The sequence below is a fragment of the Brachyistius frenatus genome, unplaced genomic scaffold (genome assembly GCF_029030835.1).
Source record: "Brachyistius frenatus isolate BFR_SWC_R1_liver_20210118 unplaced genomic scaffold, ASM2903083v1 Contig_15, whole genome shotgun sequence".
Lineage (NCBI taxonomy): Eukaryota > Metazoa > Chordata > Actinopteri > Embiotocidae > Brachyistius > Brachyistius frenatus.
The window spans coordinates 1,234,072-1,256,327 of NW_027210614.1; the positions used below are offsets into that span (position 1 = coordinate 1,234,072).

Here is a 22,256-nt window from a genome sequence, read left to right on the forward strand (position 1 = left end):
TGCACATTTCAGACACAGAGACGTGTCGAAGAAGAACAAAAATGTCTTTATCCAGAAGAGGATTTTATAAGCACACGACGTTGCTGAACCCCCTTGGATGTGGCAAGTATCAAATCTGTCAAAATTAGAAAGCGAGAGACGTCCCCTTTTGCCGGACGCACACGGACCCACAGGCTGGACTTGGAGCTCCTTTTCTGGGCTGCGCTCGTGTGGAGCTGCCGCTGCCCTTCGTCCGCTCAACACAGACCCCTTTCTTATCGCATTCGTGCCTCAAAACACGCTTCTCGACCACCATAAACCCTCTATACCTTTTCCCGATCCCACCGAAAATCACATATTTGTTGTAAAACCGTGCTTTTCTACGATCAACTGCTTGGAGTGGATCGCTGTCTTGCCCATTTCTTATCTTCCATTCATGAGGAGGAGAGGACGAACGCTGATGTAAACACAGGTAACGATACGAATAAAATCGAGAATAAACCAAAACTACTTGCATGAAATGAACTTGTGATCGCCAGTCATGTCTCACAATGTGAGAATAGCCAGCTCCGCTACACGTAAACTACGAACAGATAGAAAAGAGATTCAGACAAGTCCCACAGCGAAAAGAATAGGATCGTGGAAACAGAGAGGAAAAGAGACAAACGCAAAGTTGAAACTTACAATTTCTCGCTGCCGCTTTGTGATCCTCGCTTTTTAATCCAGTATTGAGATGATTTAGCTAAAGATCCCATCAAGGCAGTCCGCTTTTGGTCAGTTTGCGCTTAGGGTGGCAAAAGAAAGATCATTGTTGTTGCGGAGTGTAAAAAACACGGAGTAGGTACTATTAGTTGTTAAAGGCAATATAAAAATAATTTGGATGCAAAGCAGGCGATGAGTCTTGTGTTAGAGGGAGCGAGGAAGAGGTGAAAGTGAGATCTGATGATTGAAAAGAAAAAACTCTTTGGATCTTTATTCCTGCTAATTAGTTTCCTGCAAAAAATGGCTGTGATTAATTCAGTGCGCATGTGCTTCATTACACAGGCACGAAGGGAAGGGCTAATTAGCCGCCTTCTGGATCAATAAGATTCAGCAAAGGAGAGAGCTCGGGAGAGAGAGGGAGGGAGGGAGGGAGAAAGAGGAGGGAGGGAGGGAGGGATGGATGGATAGATACAAGTAGAAAAAAAAGAGGAAAGTAATGATCAGGAATTGAAAATATGGAATTAAGAACAGCGGAAAGTAAGAGTTTGATTAGACGGAAGACAGTGAAAGTTAATACTGGAGCAGGCAGCCGCAGCAGCCGAAGCCCGACGCTACAGGCGCAGCTTTCCCTCCGCTCGTTTCCACTTTGTTAAACGTTTTTTTGTCCGCTTTTTTGCGTTTTTAAATGAAAGATACGCACATGCTGTGGCCACCAAAAGTACATAAGCGACCGTGCTTTATTTTACTCTGTCTCTTTCTGTCTCTGTGTGTCATTTTAGTCGTGTCAAAGCGACACACAGGGCATCGTTACAGAGAGTTTATAGTTTGGAGAACTTATTGAAAAACATAACTGAGTTTCGGCGGCTGAAGTGGCTAAAATGGATTGCGCAGTTTACTTGCAACCACGCAAACAACTAAACGAAACATTTGGCAAAAATTAAAGACTGCTTGGAGCGATTTCTGCATGTATGCAAAACTGTGCTGTAAGAGCAACATATAGGCTGCCACGGTGTACCTTTGTAATCTGTAAAGAACAGAGCTTATCGCAAGTACAGTGGTACCTGGATATTATCGGAGCCAACTGTGTATTTGTACCGGCAAATACATATTTAGGCATTAAGAGAAATACCACTTGCTCAGAGACAGAAGATAAACAGCTCCTGATGCGTAGCTTCAAAATTATAACTTTGATAAACTTCATGTAATTCGACCTGTACACAGGATTTAGGGAAAATCCAGGACATTTTTTATGTTTAGATTGCATAGAAATATTAATTTAACGATGACAGGCTCAATGACAACAGAAGATTAACACAAAGTAATACGTGTTTCAACTCGCACATAATGTTTATGCACAGACTAATTTGGAATAAAACAGCAAAATTAAGGCTTCTAACAATTTTCAAAAATCAGTTTTATAAAATATGACAGATAAAAGCATGAAGGGGAGGATATGAAAGACGTGTCGTTTTTACAGTTACTATCAGCTCAGAATATCAGTCTAAGTCAAATCAATCATAATATTTTTTAACACCATTGTAATATAAGATAAATGAATTGTATCAGAGAAGTGAAGGAATACAAGGAGGTGTAAATATTTTTCCAGAGAAATTGTGAAACTCTTGAGAGCTGCTATGCCAGTTCAGCTTATTTTATAAATAGGCTACTTGTTGAAACCTCACTGTGTCTTTATGGGTGTGGGGATTTATTCAAATTCAACAATGTATTGTTTACACAGGGCATTTAGAAAAATATGAACAGGTATATTCTTGCCCAACACACCAGTGAAAGTGCTGTAACACACAGGGCTGATTGGGCAAACAGGCTATCCTGACATCTATTAACCTACCAAACTGGGAAAACGTTGTCAATACGTGTAGGTTCTCTTAAATAATAATAATAACACTAAATGTGAGGCAAGGTGTCAGAGTTGTATATATCAGGGCGTTTGGTCAGCTCCGGCCTGCATGCATTAAGTTTGCTATAGATATTGTGAGATTATGACAAGAAGCCCAGATGGTCAGTGTCTCATCTCGTTTTGAGGTGTCTGGTGATTAGGAATTTCTAAAAAAAAAAAAAAGCCTTTATGATTAATACTACCATGAATTTGTTGCCAGGTTCTCTGTTTGTTTTTCTTAATAATCTTAACGTAAAGCACGTCGCCTCTGTTACTGATGTCCCATCGTTTCCTCCGAGTGAAAAGACTGTATTGCAAAAAATCTACCTTTGAGTCTCTCAGTGCTCTTTTGTTATGATAATTTTATTGTTGATTCTCCGAGGAAACGGACAATCCCTCACTCTCAGTATGCACACTTTCTGTGCAAACAGCTCCATATAGAGTCCTGGTCCACTGAATACAAGTAGCAGCTTTCACAGATCACATAACGTGCCGTGTTTATTGAAACAATACGGATTTGTTAGTCTGCGTCTATATGGTAAATTCCGATACAGAGTTAATGGTTAAATGGCAAATATACTCGTATCCAAACACCGGCCAGGCATCGCGCAGAACTTAAAAGTAGTCATTATACAATGCTGCTGTTTAAGAGACAAGTCATAACTGATAATAAAGCGGACAGACACGTGTATTTCTTGAGACGTGTGTTGGATAAAAGTGCATGGTGCAGATAAATGTAGTGTTTCTATTTTAGAAGGTTGCAGACAGATGATATGTTAGGAAGCCTTTCGTGATGTTGTAGTGGTGACGATGGCTGATAAAATATATAGACTATATTTTATATTTTCCAAGGGCCTTTGGCTTAAAGGTTATAAAGGTTACGGAACCCCCATGGGATGCGGCGTTTTCACAGATCCAATAGTTTTGAAGAGCCTATGAAAATCAAACTTCTTACATTGTCGTCTATATGGCCAAGACCCAGCTCTCTCTCTCTCTCTCTCTCTCTCTCTCTCTCTCTCTCTCTCTCTCTCTCCCCCCCCCCCTTCCACCGCTTCCTCTCTCTCTGGCTCTCTCTCTTCCTCTCCCTGCTGGTAAAATATATGGTGTGGTGTAACACGGCATTTCCTCTGCACTTGCCTTCCACAAGCCGCGGCAGGCACTGATACCTGTTTTTTAGGCAGTGCAGCATCTGTTTGCCCCTCAGAAAAAAAACAAGAAAACTGCATGGCCCCGTCGAACAGCTCGCATTTTTGCAGCGCGAGAGGCAGACTGCAGGAATCTCGAGGATTTGCGACGTGTCTGCTCTCTCGGGAAGAAGAGATTGTAAAATGAATAGGTTGAAAATAGCGTGCGAGAGGAGTTAAAGGGGCTACGAGATCATAAAAGAGTCTGGTGTAATTTCAGGCTTGTAGGAGGCAGCTTTGAGCCAGTCAGTCGCCGAAAGCCTAACAATGCAAACTTCAGTTAACAAATTTATGCAAAGGTCTGATTGACATTACTCCATCAGTGACCATATTGAGTGTAGTGTAGGCTAAATCAAGAGAAGACCAGCCACACGGAGGCCCTGATGCTTTTAGGGCCTATGCATCACTGAAAAGAGAAAAAGGGGGAACTGACAGGGTCTGAAGCTTTTGTGTTTCCAGCATTCAATTGCGCCTCTCAGTGGGAAGGATAACTGTCCACGTGCCAGCCTCAATAGGCATACATCGATGAGTGGCATTGCAAATTCAACACAACCTGTGGCTATGACAGCCCGTGGATATGACAAAGAAAGGGAGAGTAGCTTAAAATGCAAAATGCTCCGTAGATGTGGGGCACATGAAAGCGCTTGACCATCGCCAGAACTGCAAGGAACAACAGTGCATTCAGACAGAGGGCAAAGCCCCATAACCGTTTCTAACGCGCTTGAACCGCTGTGCACTACTTGTCAGCTTTTAGAAATATTTATTTCAACGTAGTCAAATTAAATTACATTTATTTCATTTTATATATCGGTTACAGTGTGCGCGTGCACTTGTACGCACGCGTGCACGCGCAACCCTGGACAAAGCACAAAGGGAAACGGAGGAAATGAGCAGGGGTAAAAGTATTTAAAGATAAAAGCTGCTATCGAGAAAAGTCATATAACTTTATAAAGAGATAACGACCATTATATTCCGAAGGATTTGGGGATTTGAGTTGTTCATAGGCTGCAATATTAACAAGGAGGGTGTCAGTCATATGTTCAGGCTTTGGTAAACAGAGATGAAAAGGGCATCCGACATTCTTTAGGAAACAATCTGAGTGAAATTATGCTATGAAAATATTTCAAAATAAAAAAAATAAAGGTGTGAAAACTCCAGGTGGGACACACACTCACACAAAACGCTGGACTGTTTTTTTTTTTTAAATGACAAGTATTGTTTTTCTTTAGTGAGGTACATTGAAAGACACTTTAAAGACGACATGCCACATGCAGGGCCTGTATGTAGGTTCGATTCTGCTCTTAGTGACTGCAGCTGGGCTGAAAGGAAGATTGGAGCAAGTTTTCTGTGAAGGGCAAACCCTTCATTACTTACTTTAGCCTAATTTTTTTTTTAATGTGAAATAGAAACATTGAAAACTTTTTGACATTACTTTATTCATTTTTCATGAAGTTCTAACGTTAGGGGGGAAGGTTTAATTTGACAAAATATGTATGAGCTAATTTTCATATTCGTCTTTTTTTTGTGTGTGTTTATAAGAATCGATTGCATGAAACAGTTAAGGCTGCGCTGTTTACCACCACATCACACAGAGAGGTTTGTGTCCGGCTCTCCGTGTGTCTAGGGTGGATAGGGCAGCACAGCCAGGTGCAATGGGAGCGCCCTCTTATGTTCAGCCTGACCACTGGGATCAAGCAGCGCATCAACTCCTTCACAGGAGCCAAGCGCCTGCGGACCAACTGGTCTTTGGCAAAGCGCACCTTTGTATTTCAGTCTATCATTATATACAAAATTGGCTCGCATGTAAATGATGTAAAACGACGTGGTCGGGTTATTAGTGTGGACAAAAGAGAGGAGGGCTATACACAGCGGAAATCAATAATATTTCAGATAAATATTTCATCTCAGTAGTTCGTCTGAATGAATGACGCTGGATAGACTACACAGTCCGAAACTGCATTCATTTGTAAACAGTCCCTTGACTGTTTAGGGAGTGACAAGGAGCAGAAGCCCAGCACAGATCAAACTTGCACTTGGCCTAATTAGCGGGACATCCTGCAGAAATAAGTACAGCTGAAAGCCTGCACAAATGCAGCACAAAAAAACGAAACAAAAAAAAGTATATATTTGATTTAAAACTAATTTTTTTTAGAATCGTTATAATGTGTAACTGTACATGCAGCATATTCCTGCTCTAGATGATTTTCCACTATTAAAGCATGTGTCTCTTGTGGACAGGTCTTTCTGCAAACACTTCTTTTTATTTGTAATTATTTCTTCAGCTTTATTTTTTATTTCAGTATTTGCAAATATTCCAAACCTGTGTGTGCCTTTAGCCTGTTTCTTTTTTTTTTTTTTTTTTTTGTAATGCTTGTGTCGTGTTTGGCACACGAACTCAAGTGTGGTGAATCTTTTGTTCAGCCTACTATCAAACTGAAATGCAACGTTTTTTCTTGTTTTTGCTGCTGTTTTCTTTTACTTATAGTCTTGCCTGAATTATATAGCAGATAATTATGTCAGACCATTTATTCATCATGGAGCTGGTTTTAACTTTATTACAGAAACGTACCCCCCCTCCCCACCCCCCCAGTAAAAATCTGTCCTCAGTGTTTTCCACGACGAAATCTTGCAATGTTCATGTAGTAGATATTTTGGGCATTTAAACGTAGATGAAGTTATTTGTTTACTTGTTTGCTTTGGTCTTGTTTTGTTCCAGATATTCTGTATGTCCTATGGGAATTTTACTGTTTTTGTATTTACTTGATTTTATGACTGCCTGTTTATAGCTAATTTGTTCGAATGATAGGATTTGATTTCTGATATTGATCTTTTATTTTTGTTTAGTGATCTAACTAATTACTCTTGAAACTAAATAATAATATTAAAATGTTTCTGGACAAAAAGCAATGAATCATCTGCCAGTTTTCTTTTTCTTTTTTTCTACATTTTAAAAGATTTGCATCCTGTGATTCAAATGTTTCTCATGAAAATGTGAAATTGTTTGTAGATCGTATGCAAACCAGGGACACGCAGGAGCAAAATGACATCATATATCTGAATGCACCTTGAGGTGGAAAAAAAAACAGGACCTGGTTTCTGCTGCTGTTGTGATTTTAGAGTTTGGAGAATAAATGACGAGCGGCTGTCTGGTCAGTCTGCCTCATTTCCATGAGAAACAAGCAGGCATATCAATTCAATTCCTCTCTTATCCATTTACTCGCCCTGCCAGTACTACCTTATTAATGGTCCTATGCATTATTCAGAAACAGTTTTGACGTCTGAATTTTGAAAAAAAAATTGTAGTGTTTTGACCCATAATTATTCTGTCAATATTCGACAAATGTCGTAAAACATCCGAAAATCCCCGATGTTTAGCTGTCTTTACTTAATTGTAAAGATTATTTCAACATGACCACTGCGATGAAATCGAATCAGTAACACACACACACACACACACACACACACACACACACACACACACACACACACACACACACACACACACACACGCACGCACGCACGCACGCACGCACGCACACACGCACACGCGCGCACACACACACACACACACACACACACACACACACACACACACACACACACACACACACACGTAGAGACTCCCCCAAAGTCAGCGAGTGGGACTCTCCCTGTCTCTCTCCCTCCTTCCTGTGTCTGTGTGCCCATGTGTGGTGTGTGGTGGAGGTGGTGATGGGGGGTCGGGGGAGTGGAGCTATATCACGGTGTCACATATTTTAAAAGGAGTTAAAAATGTCTTTAAAAATATTATTATTTACAAATGATTATTATTGTTATTATTATTAAAAACACACAAACTCAGCAGTCTAGCCTCACCACACCTCTTCTTCTTCAGTCCATTATACCTTTTTTTGAAAATCCTTTCAAAAAAATAATTAAAATTACTGTTTGCTGTGATAATTACCTGTGTAATCTAATAAAAACTCCTGAGAATGTTGATAAAAGGTTATACTTGTGTATGTATATTTTCTATTTTTGCACGTTTCCAGAAAAGATGCAGTTTGAACAGTTTACCTGTTGGAACCCGTTAGATTTAAATATTTTACAAGTGTTGCCATATAAATTCCAAAGTCACAAAAAACACTGAGCAAGCGCACAAAATAAATAAAAACAACCCATAAAAGGGAGTGTCAAGTCTTTAGAATTTAACCACAGCATTACAATTTATCAGCGTTAAACACCAAACTGCCCACTGAATATATAATGTCAAAATTATTTTTTGAAGAAAATCCAGCCTTAACTGAAGAAAGAAAGAAAAGCGGACCAGGTCTTCTGTTAATGCATATTTCAGGTCGGGGATATAGTGAATAATGTAGAAATCCAGAAAGCTGCTGTCACAGACTCTGGGCGAGAGACAGGCGGGACTCGTGGGGTTTTAGGCGCTTTGGAGAAGCTCACGGAAACGGAGGGATCCCAAATCAGAGCCATATGACCACTCCAGGTAACAGCTACACAAGCTGGTGGTAAACCGACCCAAACGGGACTGGGGAGAATCACAGACCCATACAACGCCAAACCGTATTTTTAAATACCACCTCGTGCTCGCTGCGTTTGCACTTGAACGTAACAAACTTAAAGAGAGTAATTTGCTTTGATGTCACAGTGAGAACGCGACGAGATGAAAGATGACAGGTGGAAGCTACCACAGAAGGCGAATACAGATCTAGGATTATTGCCAGAGGTCAAATCCAAACCCCTGCGTCACACACACAGCCTCTGGGTGCCGCAACGTCATCCATCTACAGTGTAGAGCTCGGGTCAAACAAGACAGCGGCAATTTCAAGTTTGTCTTCTGATAATCCACGAAGCAAAAAAAATAAATAAATAAAAAAATAAAAATCACACATAACAGTTAAATCCAGAAGTCACATCAAGGATCAAGTGAGTTTGAAATAATTTAACGGATAAATTGCTGATTGAAAAACGAATTAGACATAACGAGTTTTACTATTCAAATCAATGACATTAATGTGAGAGCAAAATTGATGGTAATTGACAAATAATGACGCGGTCTTTATAGTGACGACAATGGACAAGTGTAGCCCATCTACAATGACTAAAATGACAGCTTTTGATTTTTCCTTTACATACTCAGTGGTTAGTCGGTGTTTGACAGTGACATGGATGCCGTTACTACACACATTCATGCGCTAACAACCATTCACTCAGAGGGCTACTATCCAGACAAGAGAGACATGTGAATACAGACACGGGTGGGATCATGGGGAATTTTTACATGCATGGAAATCTACCACTCATATCTACGCCACACAACGCCTTGCTGATGCGGAGACAGCATCTGTGCAGCATCTAGTTAAGAAACAAACCCAACTAGCTCATCTGAAGCCTCATGTCATCAAACCTCCAGAGCTGTGAAGGAGCCCTGTGGTTGTGTGAAAGTAATTTCAGATGGTCAAAGCAACTGAGGCAGAATTATAGATGCTTAACCCCTACAAGCTCCCCTAAACTTTGTCTATGGTGGCAGGCAACCCCACCTCTATTCGTTGTGTGTGGTAAGGTGGGAGGGGGTCATGGAGCATTGCCTGTCCATCAACTGATTTGGCCCCCATGGTCTAAATACCTCAGCAGAGGTGAGCCCCCCCCCCCTAAGTGCTCCTGGAGCCAATAAAAACAAGTGATTATTGGAGCTGCTCCTTTTTTTTTTAGGTGTTAGGTTGTTAAGAGAGTTAATAGTAAAGGTGTTTACTTTCACATGACAGGCACACGACAGGAGGGTTGAGCTAACACCTTAAACCAGGAGGTCCGCACCAGTCCGTCTACAAGGGCTGTCTCCACCACTGTCATGCCACTATATGCATTCACACACACAACACTGCAGCCAACATGCCTCCTAAAAATCAGTCCTCGTGGAAACACGTAATCTTTCAAACTCACAAGTTGATGTTTTTCAACTTGGACGGAGTGTCATCATGCAGGCAGTCGGAGGCCTTGCACACGAGGCGTGCTGGAGGATGCTCAGGAATATCGCCTGTATCCTTGCTACCTCCTCCTGCACCTCACATCGCCTGCATCTGCCCAGATCCCTTTTGTAATATGAATTTCAGCACGTGTGTAAAAGTCACCTGATCTCATTCCAGTGACAGAAATGCCACCCTTCACGCAGTTCAAGCACTTTTTGTGTATAACACGCAGAAGTTTGGTACTGTAGAGTGAATGATGGCAGCCTCTCTTTACTGTGTTAATACACATGATTGACATGATGTTAGAAGAAATTAGAAACGGTGCAATACCGCATCCAATCCTGCCAGGTAAGTGGTTACTGAATCATTTGTAATGCCGTGCATCTGTACAATGCTGTGGAGTATCAGCTGAATCGAATCCACTTAAACAAGTTGTTTTGCTGCTCATAAGGACAAAAAGATATCAACATGAATAACTGTCTTTGAATTCCTAAAGGTCACACCCTCCCCGTGGTCAAATGGCCGACAGTGATGAGATATTCTCTTTCATAGTTTATGATAGAGGATAAAATGTGTTTACAGACATTAATTCACTTCATGGCAGCTAGTAAATTAACCTGGAATCACCAAGGTAATATCTTGCTCATCTTGAACTTGATATAAAATTAAATTTGCAATGATTTTATGCATATTTATATATTTTTTGGTGTTTCGAAAAAAATATTTCTCAGTCTGAAAGTAGGGGAACACAGTTTGCTTTCTCACTATGAGGTTTAATTCAGATGTAATGCAACATTATATTTTCCTTTGATTGCAGAGAAGGAGGAGTGCCGTTTCAATTGAGAATGCACACCAAAAACACAACGAGCATTTTGCAAACCTTCAATATGCAGGTCTACAATGTGTAATCTTCATGTATTTCCATAGATGTGCTGCATTTTCTCACTCGTATAACTGATTCCATCGTTATTTCTGTTGCACTGAATTTGAAAAGAAGGACTGGAAGGAGATACAAGACAAGTAGAGATAAGGACTCCACTTTTAATTGAAAACTAAACTATTGTATCCTGAGATGAGTACTACAGTGAAGTTGATATTTCCCCCTAACACCACCCAAAAGAAGTAGTCATATGTATGATTCTGAGAGTCGCAATACACTTATATTTACAAAGATATCCTGCCGTACATGCTTGAATCCACTGTGTTTCTCCTTAAGCAACAACATCACTGCCTCAGCCATGCACTGATAAAGGGGAATTATGAGATATATTGGCAGTGCTTCGGCATTTTGTACATTCACATGAGATATAAAGCATGCAACAAGAATGATAACCTGTGTTTTGTCTATTTTTTGATCTTATGTTTCTGAATATGTGCAAATACATTTCCTCAGGAAGAAAGGGGGAGAGAAAGAGGAAACGGGTTTGAACGTATTCTGTTTAGAATTGTAAATGTATTGCATAGGCCCCGCTGTCCAATTACATATATCTTTCATGTATGAAATCATGCATGTCTTTTTCTCTGAGAGGGGAGGGCTGGCACAAAGGGAGCAACCTCGACTGCAGCAGAACAGTGTGCAGCCCACATGAAAAATAAGGTCTAGTGTCGGAGCCCTGGAGCCTTGGGCAAGGAGCACAGCTCCATCAGCACACAGGCCAGGGAGGGGAGTTGCTTTCCCCCAGACTGGAGCCCTTTCACTCCTGACTCCTGCTGTATTATTGTTGCCCTATTTGTGAGGCAGATGACCCTTTGGGTCCTAAATCAGACTTTAGAGAAAATACATTTCAGATCACGTCCTTAATTAGCTCCACAATGATAAATATCCTTTCTTGTGTTATCAAGTGTTTTATTTTCACCCACACTAAAAATAATCTTAAAGATGCAGGAGAAAGACAAAAATGGCTGTATATATTTTCTCCTTCTTCATTCTCATTTTCAAAACAATGACTTGCTGCTAGGTACTCAATTTCAGCAACCCAAATTTGATCAAATAACTACGAATTTTTCAAACAAATCCCTTCAGGTCCTTAAGGATCATCTTATTTTAGTATGTCCTGCTGCTTTCACCACCATTTTTCAGTTTTTATGTCACTTGATTGCATAATAAAATTTCAATCTTAATGAGGCTTATTTTCAAGGGAAAAAAATAATGAATTTTGTTTTTACAGTTGACAAACAAAAATGAGCAGTTTTATCTTTTGAAGAAGAGGGAATGCTTGACCACATCAGTCTGAAGTCTCTATATCTTTATATCAGATGCTATTTGATTCCAAGTCATTGCCTGAGAAAAAAACTAAAATCGTGCATATTCCTTTATCAAGCAGAATAATTTAATATAGTCCGAATAACCTGGGATTAGGTCTTAATCACAGACTGAAAATGTGTTGTCAGTCTTCTGCAAAACAACTGGGAAAACGAACCCTAATAAAACAGGAGGTGAAGCTGATTTCAAAGTCACTCCGAATGGAAATGCTCATTTCACAGCCATGTGCTATGAAGCCCAAGCATGCATGTATGCATCAGAAATGCGCCATTGCTGCACATTTCTGATACAAGATTCAAACACACACTGTATATCTTTCCTTGTACACGCCCAGACACACACAGTAAAACATAATATACACCCAACAATAATCACACACACAAATAGCGGGGACATTTTATCAGCTAGAAAATCCCTTTTGTCCCTTTAAACTCAAAAGCACCCCTCGTTTTGGAACATTCACACATCGCATTACTGACAGGAAAACTGAATACTGTAACAGAAATTACACACCTGAGTGTGAACTATGAATAAAATGCATGCCCTGCCCATGCGTTTGCACATTTACATATGTTGGTGTGTGCGCAGCGTGTGTTTGCATGTCCACAGAGTGTAACATACAGTAGCTAATGAGAACACGTTTGTGTATATGGTGTGTAATATAACTCGTCAGCCACACCAAGGTTCTGGCAGGTCACTGGTCACAAATCTACAAGCAGCAAGAGAAGAACTCAGGGCGAGCATCTATCACCCAAACAACCCCAACATATTCAGAGCCTCTAATCCGAGAGGAACAAACAGGTGAGCACAGCATAAAAGTGGGGCATTTATCAGCCAGACTTTCCTTTACACTGAACCTGGAGGCAAACTAACCATGTGGGGGACACAGACTGGGGACAAGTTAGCTTCAAAGCGCTCGAGAAGCTAAAGGGCTTAGGGCTTGGACAGCAGGAGCAAGGGGGACTTCACAGCCTTACCTGATGGGGTTTTTGGTCTGAGTTTCCAACACACGGAAGCCTCTCTGACTGTGTTTTCTTTTCAAGTGTTTGTTTGAAGTCAGCAGGCAGAAAGGTCACGCCCTCTTGGTCACAGCAGGTTTGTCGAAGCAATGGTGGATGGCCAGCGGCTATTGCTAATATTCAGTCTTTCTTTCTTTGTATAAACAAAAAAAAAATTGAGAATGTAAAGCTATTGATCCGGTGCCTGGGCACCTGAAGAAGTTTTGGTGATATACTCCTAGAATTCCAGGTATTTCCAGGGTTTCCAAAGCTATATGTTTTGGGGATTTAGGGACTCCCGGGTCACAAGAAGAACAACTCAGGATGACACCATCACCTGGAACAAGAAACAAAGGGAGAAAAACAGAGTCAGAAACACGTTTTGAGCACAGTTGAAAATCACAACAATTAAGCTAGAGTTCCGCTGCGGTCCTCTAAGAGCTCCCACATTTACTGTACCTCCTCCCGGAAATGAGTACATAATAAATGTCTTTCAGAAGAGGAAAACCAGAGCAGTATGACTTCCATCAAGACTTCAAAATTAATCAGCTGTTTTTAGAGTCAACTAAATTAATCTATAATTATTTGTGAACTACTACTGCAGGACAGCCTCTTATGATTTCAAGATTACATTTAACAGCAAATGAACTGCTGTGAGTAATTTCTCTTCTCATACCACTGAAGACTTTTAAAATGAAAAAGATTTCTGAAGAAACTTAATTTCCCCATAACCGGAACAAGACATATTCCTGTAATAGCATATATAATTGCCTGTTCTGCAGAGGATCTCCAGTATATGACAACAAAGTCTCATAGACAATACATATTTATTCAACTGTCAATTCCAGCAATGGAAAAAAAGGAACATGTGAAAAAAAGACTTTGAATTCCACATGGGCCTGGTTTGTGAAGCTGGGTAAATATGCTTGTCATATGTTCCAATAGTTCCACAGCGACAGAGATTTAGTTGGGGAATACAGGCGGGAGAGGCAGACAGCTTGTGATAACTGAATAGCTCTTTTGAAGCCACTTCCATTTGGAAACATTGTGCGATTATTTTTACCTCTGTGGTTAGACTCGAGTTAAAGCCCATGTTTAATTGTTCCCAAGAGTTCTTAGTGTGGTGCTGATAAGGAGCTCGGGGAGCAACATTTAAAGCTGCAACAAAAATAACTAGACTCCTGCTCATTGGCCACAGGTCTGATAGAGTGACAACACAGGATCCACAAAGCAAAGAGAAAGAAATACAGGTGAAAAGAGACGAGAAAGAGACACACACACACACACACAGGGGCAGAGGTCTATGGTGGTTATGATGGGCTTGCACTTGAAAGGTTTTATCAGTCTCTCTTTGTCTTGATTTTAATGTGTGCTCAGCTTTTCAAAATCCAATCACTTCCATTTGAAATATCAATTTGAATAATGGCCCTTTTAAGCTATCTTAAATACAGAGTGTACAGTACATTACTTGCTAATCAATAAATAAATTATTTTTACGACAGAGTTTTGTCAGCAGTTACAGCGGACAGAAAGCAGTGCTGTTAATTTGTCATCTCTCTCTTCCCCTCTCTCTCACTTTGTCCAAGGCCACGACTTCCCGGTTTGTCAGAGCGACCTGTGGGAGTGTGTGTGTCGGATCAATAGCCCACCCACAGCAGAGCCGCGGGCCATCCCTGACCTGGGCTATTGATTAGGCCTGGCTCAGCTGCCAATAGCAATGTGCTGGATGTGACACCAGGCTAAAACGGGAGCTGAGGAAGGGGGATTCTGAATTGCCAGTGGCAGCCCCACAGCACACCGCAGATAAAAGTCAATTCCACTTAACCAAATCACTGACAACTAAATAGTTAGCAGACAGAAGAATGCACAGAGTGTGTGATGGCAGCAGGTGGATGGCTTTGGGGATTTCCTCGCCCTGACCAGTGTCGGAGCACACAAAAGGCCATGGCAGAAACATTGTGACATATGTTTGTCTTTTAATATGGTCACTCCTCACTCCGCAACTTACACATTAAGGACACAGTCTATCAAGGGCTCCCTCTAGACTGATCATTCGTCAGATATCATCAGGTCAGGAGTGATGATTGATGTCCACTGGCATTTTTATAGTTTTATCAGCAAATAGAATAATGAAATAATTTGACATATATCTTAAGTATTATTTTAAGTATAAACTAACAAATAGTGCTTCCAGTGAAGGTGAGATAAAAAAAAAAGTGTTTATGCAGCATCACATTTGTGCTACTAATTTTTTAAAAGCAGCTACTGAACATGAACTTCACAGTAGTGTTTCCTGTGCCTGCATCCACAGATGTAATACAGACTCCTTTCGATCCGTCTTGCTTCCAGTCATTACCAGCCCATATTAGAGTAGTTTACATGTCACTTTACCAGTCCTTTGCCTCGCGAATGTAATTCTGTGACTACTGCCTCCATGTGCATTCAGCACCTATCTATAGCTCCATATCTCTCCCAGTAATTGCTGAGTGACAGAAAGGCAATACTGACCACTTCATTATGGGACAGCCAGACTGACTGGACACTGGCCTCTTGGCACTAGGTCACTCTGGCCAGACTGACCTTATCTGCCCAGGTCGTCAGGGGTCAGTCATCCAGAATCTATAAGGACTTTACCAGAGTTGCCGTGGGTGCCATACAGCAAGGTCGCTTGACCCAGGCTGGCTGCTTATATCAGGTATTGATTGCAGTTTGTCTACTTCAGCTGAGGCTGGACTAATCTCCCAACACTAGGGTCTCAGGGGCAAAGGCTTCAGTGTAAAGTTAAGTATTGGAAGTAACAAGAGTGATGGTGCAGCCAGTGGATACTAGTGACCATCAAAGGGGCACAACAAGAGTCGTGGGGATTTGGGGTTTGAAAAAAACAATATGTGTTAAAACAGTGACATGTAGTAGCAGGACTGAAACTGATTGCAGATCCACCAGGAAAAAAGTTCTATTCTTAGGGTGCACTTGGGGGATGAAGCTGTGTGCATGACAATTTTATTGAGTAATGAAATAAATGATGTTGTAGCAACTGCAGTAGTGTACTTTGACTGTACTGCAATCGGAGAGTCTGTTCCTTCTTGCTGTCTTCTAAACAAAGAGACACAGACAGGATACAAAAAAAAAAAATCTGTGTGTATGAATGAACTCAACATGTACTGTTATTCACGTTGTTTTAGACTGTTTGGTTTTCTGTAGTTTGCTCCCAAGATGGTGAGGTTAAACAAAGGAACAACTTATCAGACTGTTGAAATCATTACTAATCTCCAAAGAAAATGAATTAATGCAGCTGCAAAAGTTAGCAGCAAGTCTTTCAGTCAGTCATTTTCAGCTACTACATATGGATAAAGATATACAAGATTGTTAGTCAGCACCTATGTGTGTGTGCGAGTGTGTCGGTAGCAGCTTGTGTCTGCGTGAGACCCTTTATGTACATACTAAAGCACCTCCCTGATGCTCGTTAGATCTCGTCTCTCGGCAGCTGCTTGGCACCGTTCATATTAAATCACAATAATGGCAGATGAGCTCGTGCACTAGAGAGACAAGCATCTATTTGAAACTGCATTTTATTACGCTTTGTTCCGTTTAATCAAAAAAAAAAAACTATGTGGAAAAGATAACCCGGTTTTAAAAAATCCCAGATAAACAGCAACGATCGCATCTTTAAATAATAAATGATCCTCTGCCTCTTACAGACGGGAATATAACTGAAAATAATTGAAGACAACAATGTCCTATAAGAGTACCACTCGAGCAGTGCTGATTCAGAATCCCTCATAACTTCAAACATTCAGTCATAAAGTATAGATAATCCGTAAAAGAAAGGCAGGCGTCTGTTTACAATTTCCTTCTAATTAACGCTACAGGATAGAATCTACCTTTGTTAAAGTTGATATGTGTTTGTTAGACTTCTCGAAAAACTGTACCACTGGCAAATTAGGGGTGGAATACAAAACGAAACAAACAATAACACTCTAATATGATCTGCAGTCAAGGAATAAATATTTTACAATCTGTCTACATTTGACACACTTTCAGTTGAGAACAAAGGATTCCTTAACAACAAATTGTCTAAACTTGGTCTTGAGATGATAACCTTTTAGAACTGCATTAATTCACAAAATGACTCCCTCCTCATGACTGTATATGTAATCTGTCCTCAATTTGTTTGGAATTTAAGGACACATTGTTACCTCTTTTTTAAGTCGACAAGAAATGTCTGTTCTGTTATGGAAGGGAGCAGATTGAAACAGATCAAGAATTTAACAAACACAAATCCAGAAAGATGTTCACTAAAACGATGAAGTGGGCAAAACATAATGGTGTGCTACTTTATAACCACAGTTCTCCAACACTGATGAGACTCTACATGGAGCCTGAGTGAATGAAGGGTCTTAAAACCATGAATATATCCTTGAGATGATCCACAACAGCCTTTTATTGTATAAGGCCAAGAGTGAGGGTGAACTAAAGAGTATGGAAAATCAGGTAAGCACCGTGCTGATGAAGGTGATGTTTTCCCATTTTCCCTCCAAGAAGCAGGCCAGCAGTGTGCTGTGTGTCTAAGAGGGACCAGGTAGTGCTTGATGATTAATCACTGGACATAATAAAGCTTCTCACCATGAGCGCACAGTCCAGCTGATTCCATGATATGATTGGGGCCGATTAGAAAAGAGAAATAATCATTGCTTACAGTGCATTCATAGTACACTCTAATGACATCTTCTGATTGGGCCTTGTGAAGAAGATAATAAGGGTCGTCTTCAGAATGGTCTCAAAGATTATTTCTTTAACTTCATGAAATGGGGCCACGGGCCTGGATGCTGCAGATTTGAGGATTAAGATAAGATGACCTTTCACATTATGTTTCCATGTATAAAAGATGAAGTTTACAGTCCCTCATTACATTAGACCTTATCAATGGTTAGAGCCTCTGTGAAGCCCCTTTGAGCATCACAATGTTTTTTTTTTTTTTTTTTGCTGATATACAACAGGCCTCTACCCCCTAGTGTGGGATTACTGTGCTCGTGTGTGTGTGTGTGTGTGTGTGTGTGTGTGTGTGTGTGTGTGTGTGTGTGTGTGTGTGTGTGTGTGTGTGTGTGTGTGTGTGTGTGTGTGTGCGTGCGTGCGTGCGCTGTGGACATGCATTGTAGCTGTTTCAGACTAAAGTACTAATCCGGTGTAAAAAAGTTTATTCTATCTCAATTTTGTGTTCATGTGGAACAAAATTAAAAAGAAAGAAACTTGAGACTGGTAGGTCAAGTATTTAACATGTCAATTTAAATGATGTAAGAAATTAAAACATAATTTGACAGCAATGGAACACAGTTCTCCAAAATAATATTGGCATACAACTGATATTGAATTTTAACATTGAAGTATTCTATGAAAAATTTTAAAAAAAAATGGAAATGGGAGGCAAAGTGTCACTTGTTTCAAATGCAAACCAGCATGTTTAAAACATTTTCTTGGATCAAGTGATATTATGTTGAAACTAGAGGAGTAACCCACCTGTCACTTACAAATACTGTCACTTGCTTCCATCTATAAACAAGTAAAACTATATTTGAAACGAGTCAAACGATCTCACCCTGGTGGCACGTTTGTTTTCTCTTGTTGTTTTGACGCAGATAAAACTAAATAGAACTGGGATTCTACTAAATGTTGTATGCTCATGAGCACTCTGATAGTGAGTGACACTTCTGGATCATTCGTCTTCAACAGAACCGCCCTGTGCTGGGCTGGCATGAAGGGCTATAGACTTTAGCAGGCATCAGCCTACTGGCCAACATCTTCAGGCTTCTTTGATGTGGGAGGCATTGCTTACCCCTATAACTTACAGCCCAGCTCTGCAGGGACTTATTTTTATAACCTCTATTATTTTCTATCATAAATATTCAAATCCAGATCTTAAATCCAGAGCTTAGTGAGGAGAATAGCCAAAAACAACATGCAGCTCTTCAGCTTCCCCCAGCTCTCTCTTCTACAGAAAATTATTATGAAGATTAATCCAGAAATCAAACAGAATGCTGAGACGAGACTGTAGAACCCAGTAAAAATAATGCACTCATATAAAAGACTCAGGATGGAATTTTTGGTCAAGGGTCTCTGTCTTTTTTGTTCTTTATTTGTTTGAGCATTTTGACACATTCTGCATTTCCTCCTTTTGGCTGTGAATTAATATTTGCGGCTTGAATATTAATCCTGATTCAGTAGTGGATTAGTTTGCTATTGTCCCCTCTGTGCTGAGCCCTAAATAAAGGCGCTGACATGGAGAGGAAATCTATACCTCTCTGCCCTGCAAACAAAGACCTCTGCACCCAGAGATAACACTTGTCCCTGCAACACAGACCCCCCCTACTCTACACACACGCTGGATCCTCCATCTCCCTCTCACTTTAGTTTCTCCCGCAACCCTCAGTTCCACATTTCCCCTTCTTCTCACCACTCTCTTCCTCCCTGTCTCGCTCGCTCTCTCTCTCCCTCAGAAAAACTTTGCCATGGTAGATTTGCAAGGCAATTGTGCCCTTAAACCGCGCCTCTTCCTCAGCTTATACCATGCATTTTCCAGAGTTTATCAAAGAATACAATGGGGTTATGCTTTCACCATTATTCTCCAGGCAAGAACAGTAATTTAAATGCACCAGTACTACTGAGGCAGGGCGCAGCCCTGCTGTCTCACTACGGAACAGAGAGAGATGAAAATGCGTTACAAAAAACGCACTGCATTACTTTGTTGACCTTTCCTGTTCTCATAGTTTACAAACAGCTGTGAAGCTCCTTCCTCTGGGCTCTTTGTACATCAGAGACTAGGACTGATGGAGGCACGCCATGCTTAAATGAAGGGCTTTTTCTAACTTGCCTCCGTTGTGGCTCACAAACATAGCCTAACAAACACACATTTACTTTATTTCTGCCGCCAGAGCAGTTGCCAAAGTGAGGGAGGAAATACATACTGAAACAGATATGGCATCCTTTTATGTGCGTATATATTTTAACACAGTCTGTTCAACAACAAAAGAAAAAAAAATCCAAACATATGCACCCATCAAAACACCCACCCACACACTGAAACGAGTTTAATTTTCTTATCCAGTGTAATCGCATGAGTAAGTATTTTTTTAAACAAACTCTTTTCATAGTAATTCAAAGCTGAAGTTGCACTGCTGTTGTGATGCTCATCTCAGACTCCTGTCTAAAATGAACTGCAAGCCACCGTCCTCAATGACACCAATCAGCGCATAACTGCAAGCTCATATAGTGAGATATCTGCACACATGCACAGACAGACACGCACGCACGCACGCACGCACGCACACACACACACACACACACACACACACACACACACACACACACACACACACACACACACACACACACACACACACACACACACAGTGTTTTATCATAATATTGTGAAGGCAAATGGCAACATTAAGTACGGTGATTCAAATGGTGGTTCTACATATGTGCCCTGAGGCTGAATGCCAGGTGAATATGAACAGTAAACTGAGAGGAGGAAGAAGAGGCAGAGGACACAGGATGACGAGGACGAGAGGGAAATTAAGAAGGGTAAGAGTAAGGTTTCAAGGAAGAAGAAGCTAGGCAGGAGGAAGAGAGTGAAGGAAAGGGAGGGAAGGAAAGGAAGTAAATGAGGAGGGACGGGAGGAAGGAAAAAGGACAACAGTGAAAAAGCCAAATGACAAGAAGAGAGAAACATGGTTGAGTGCGGCAGACAGCTGGACATGGACAGGACCAGTCTGCAGACCTGGTCACACTGATGACAACGGGCAGCCATAGTGATGCCATTATGTTGTTAATCAATCCACTGGTGTTTTCGTGTCTGGGTGGGCAGACACTCACAGTCTAGAAGGGGTTAATGGGAAATCAATGGGAGGGATGTGCTTATGAGCAGGACATGGGGAAAGAGGGACAAGGGGGAGAGAGATAGAGGGGCGGGAAGGGGGAGATAGGAACATTGTTTTCTGTGATAGCAGCCGTCTTCCCAGATGTTATCTGTCATTCAAAGGAACACTCTGGTGACCAGATGTTTAGGCTCAATGTGGTGGAGTGGGTATACTTCCTAGTGGGGGATCAATATAGGTCAAGTGCATGGTAATATTTATCAGTGCACTGCACACACAAGACATTGATGTCTTTACAACACAGACTTGTGCTGAGCAGGAAGAAAATGATGTATACAAATAAAAAAATAAAAAAATGCACACCCTTCTGATATGCTCATTTATTTCAAGAGGGTATACTGTATATCTGGTATGATGGTGTTTTCTCATTAATATGGATCATAAGTCTGACCTGCATCAGCAATATCTCCTCGCTACGTCCATTATAGGAAACAAAGGGAAGCGCTGATTTGGAAGGAAAGGTAAAATAAATACAGCAAAAAAAATCAGCCAGGGTAGTTTTCTGAAGGCCTCGGGGCATTTGGGGAGGTGGGTGGGGGGTTGGAAAGGGGGAACCAAGAGCAGGTCCCAGAGCAGTAAGGCTCTTTGTAGTTTGAGCAGTCTGAACTAGCCAGAGGCTTACTGCTCTAACCCCTACCACTCAGAGAGTCTGTTTGGGGAAATTACACCACAGAGTAATAATTAATCAAGTAAACGCTGAACTGCTTTGATTTGGATTACATTAACATATTATCAATAATGTATTAATCAAATACAAATAAACACCTCTGCATAATAGCATACTTAACTAAGTATATTTTCTCACTGAACTAGGAAAAAGTTTGTCTTCTCAGAGCAACGAGGAAAACCACAGCAAACTACAGTGGAAGCACGAGTTCTTTTGTGGGTTTTGGAAGCAGCACCTCTTGGCACTTAAGTGTCTGTGTTCATCAACTTCCTTTTTCATCACTGCATCACCCATTTCGAGTACTTTTAGCAGGAGGCAAAAATTATGAATTCATTTATTTACTCTTCACAATGGAAGTGTGCATCATACAGAATAAATAAACAATGATGAAGCACTGAAAACACAATACACGTAATTTGTGCAAAGCTACTCCAGGTTTGATTCCAAAAGTAGCTAAGTGGATTGAGGAAAAGAGTTAGTCACTTTTATCATTTGCAGAGGAGTCGAATCAGCTCTGCTTTTGTATTTTCACTTAAATGCATGTTCTGTTTTTCTCAGATAAGTTGTGTTGTTTAAAAGCATCCGTTCTCGCCTAACGCTTTGTTCATTGGGGGAACTTCATGCCCAGGGATTTTCTAAACACAATTCATCAAAGTGGAACGGCAGTCTTTTTTT

General features: G+C 40.8%; 1 protein-coding gene across 3 annotated transcripts in view; it reads right to left on the reverse strand.

Moving 5' to 3' along the window:
- Positions 1–22,256, reverse strand: part of zfhx3b (zinc finger homeobox 3b) — a 210,358-nt gene that overhangs the window by 137,654 nt on the left and 50,448 nt on the right. For 2 of the 3 annotated variants that reach the window (XM_069693479.1, XM_069693478.1), the window contains exon 4: positions 12,963–13,320. The gene's annotated coding sequence lies outside the window, so the exon portion shown is untranslated. Of the gene's footprint in view, positions 1–663; positions 988–12,962; positions 13,321–22,256 lie in introns of those variants that run through there. The other variant, XM_069693480.1, reaches the window with a different exon arrangement.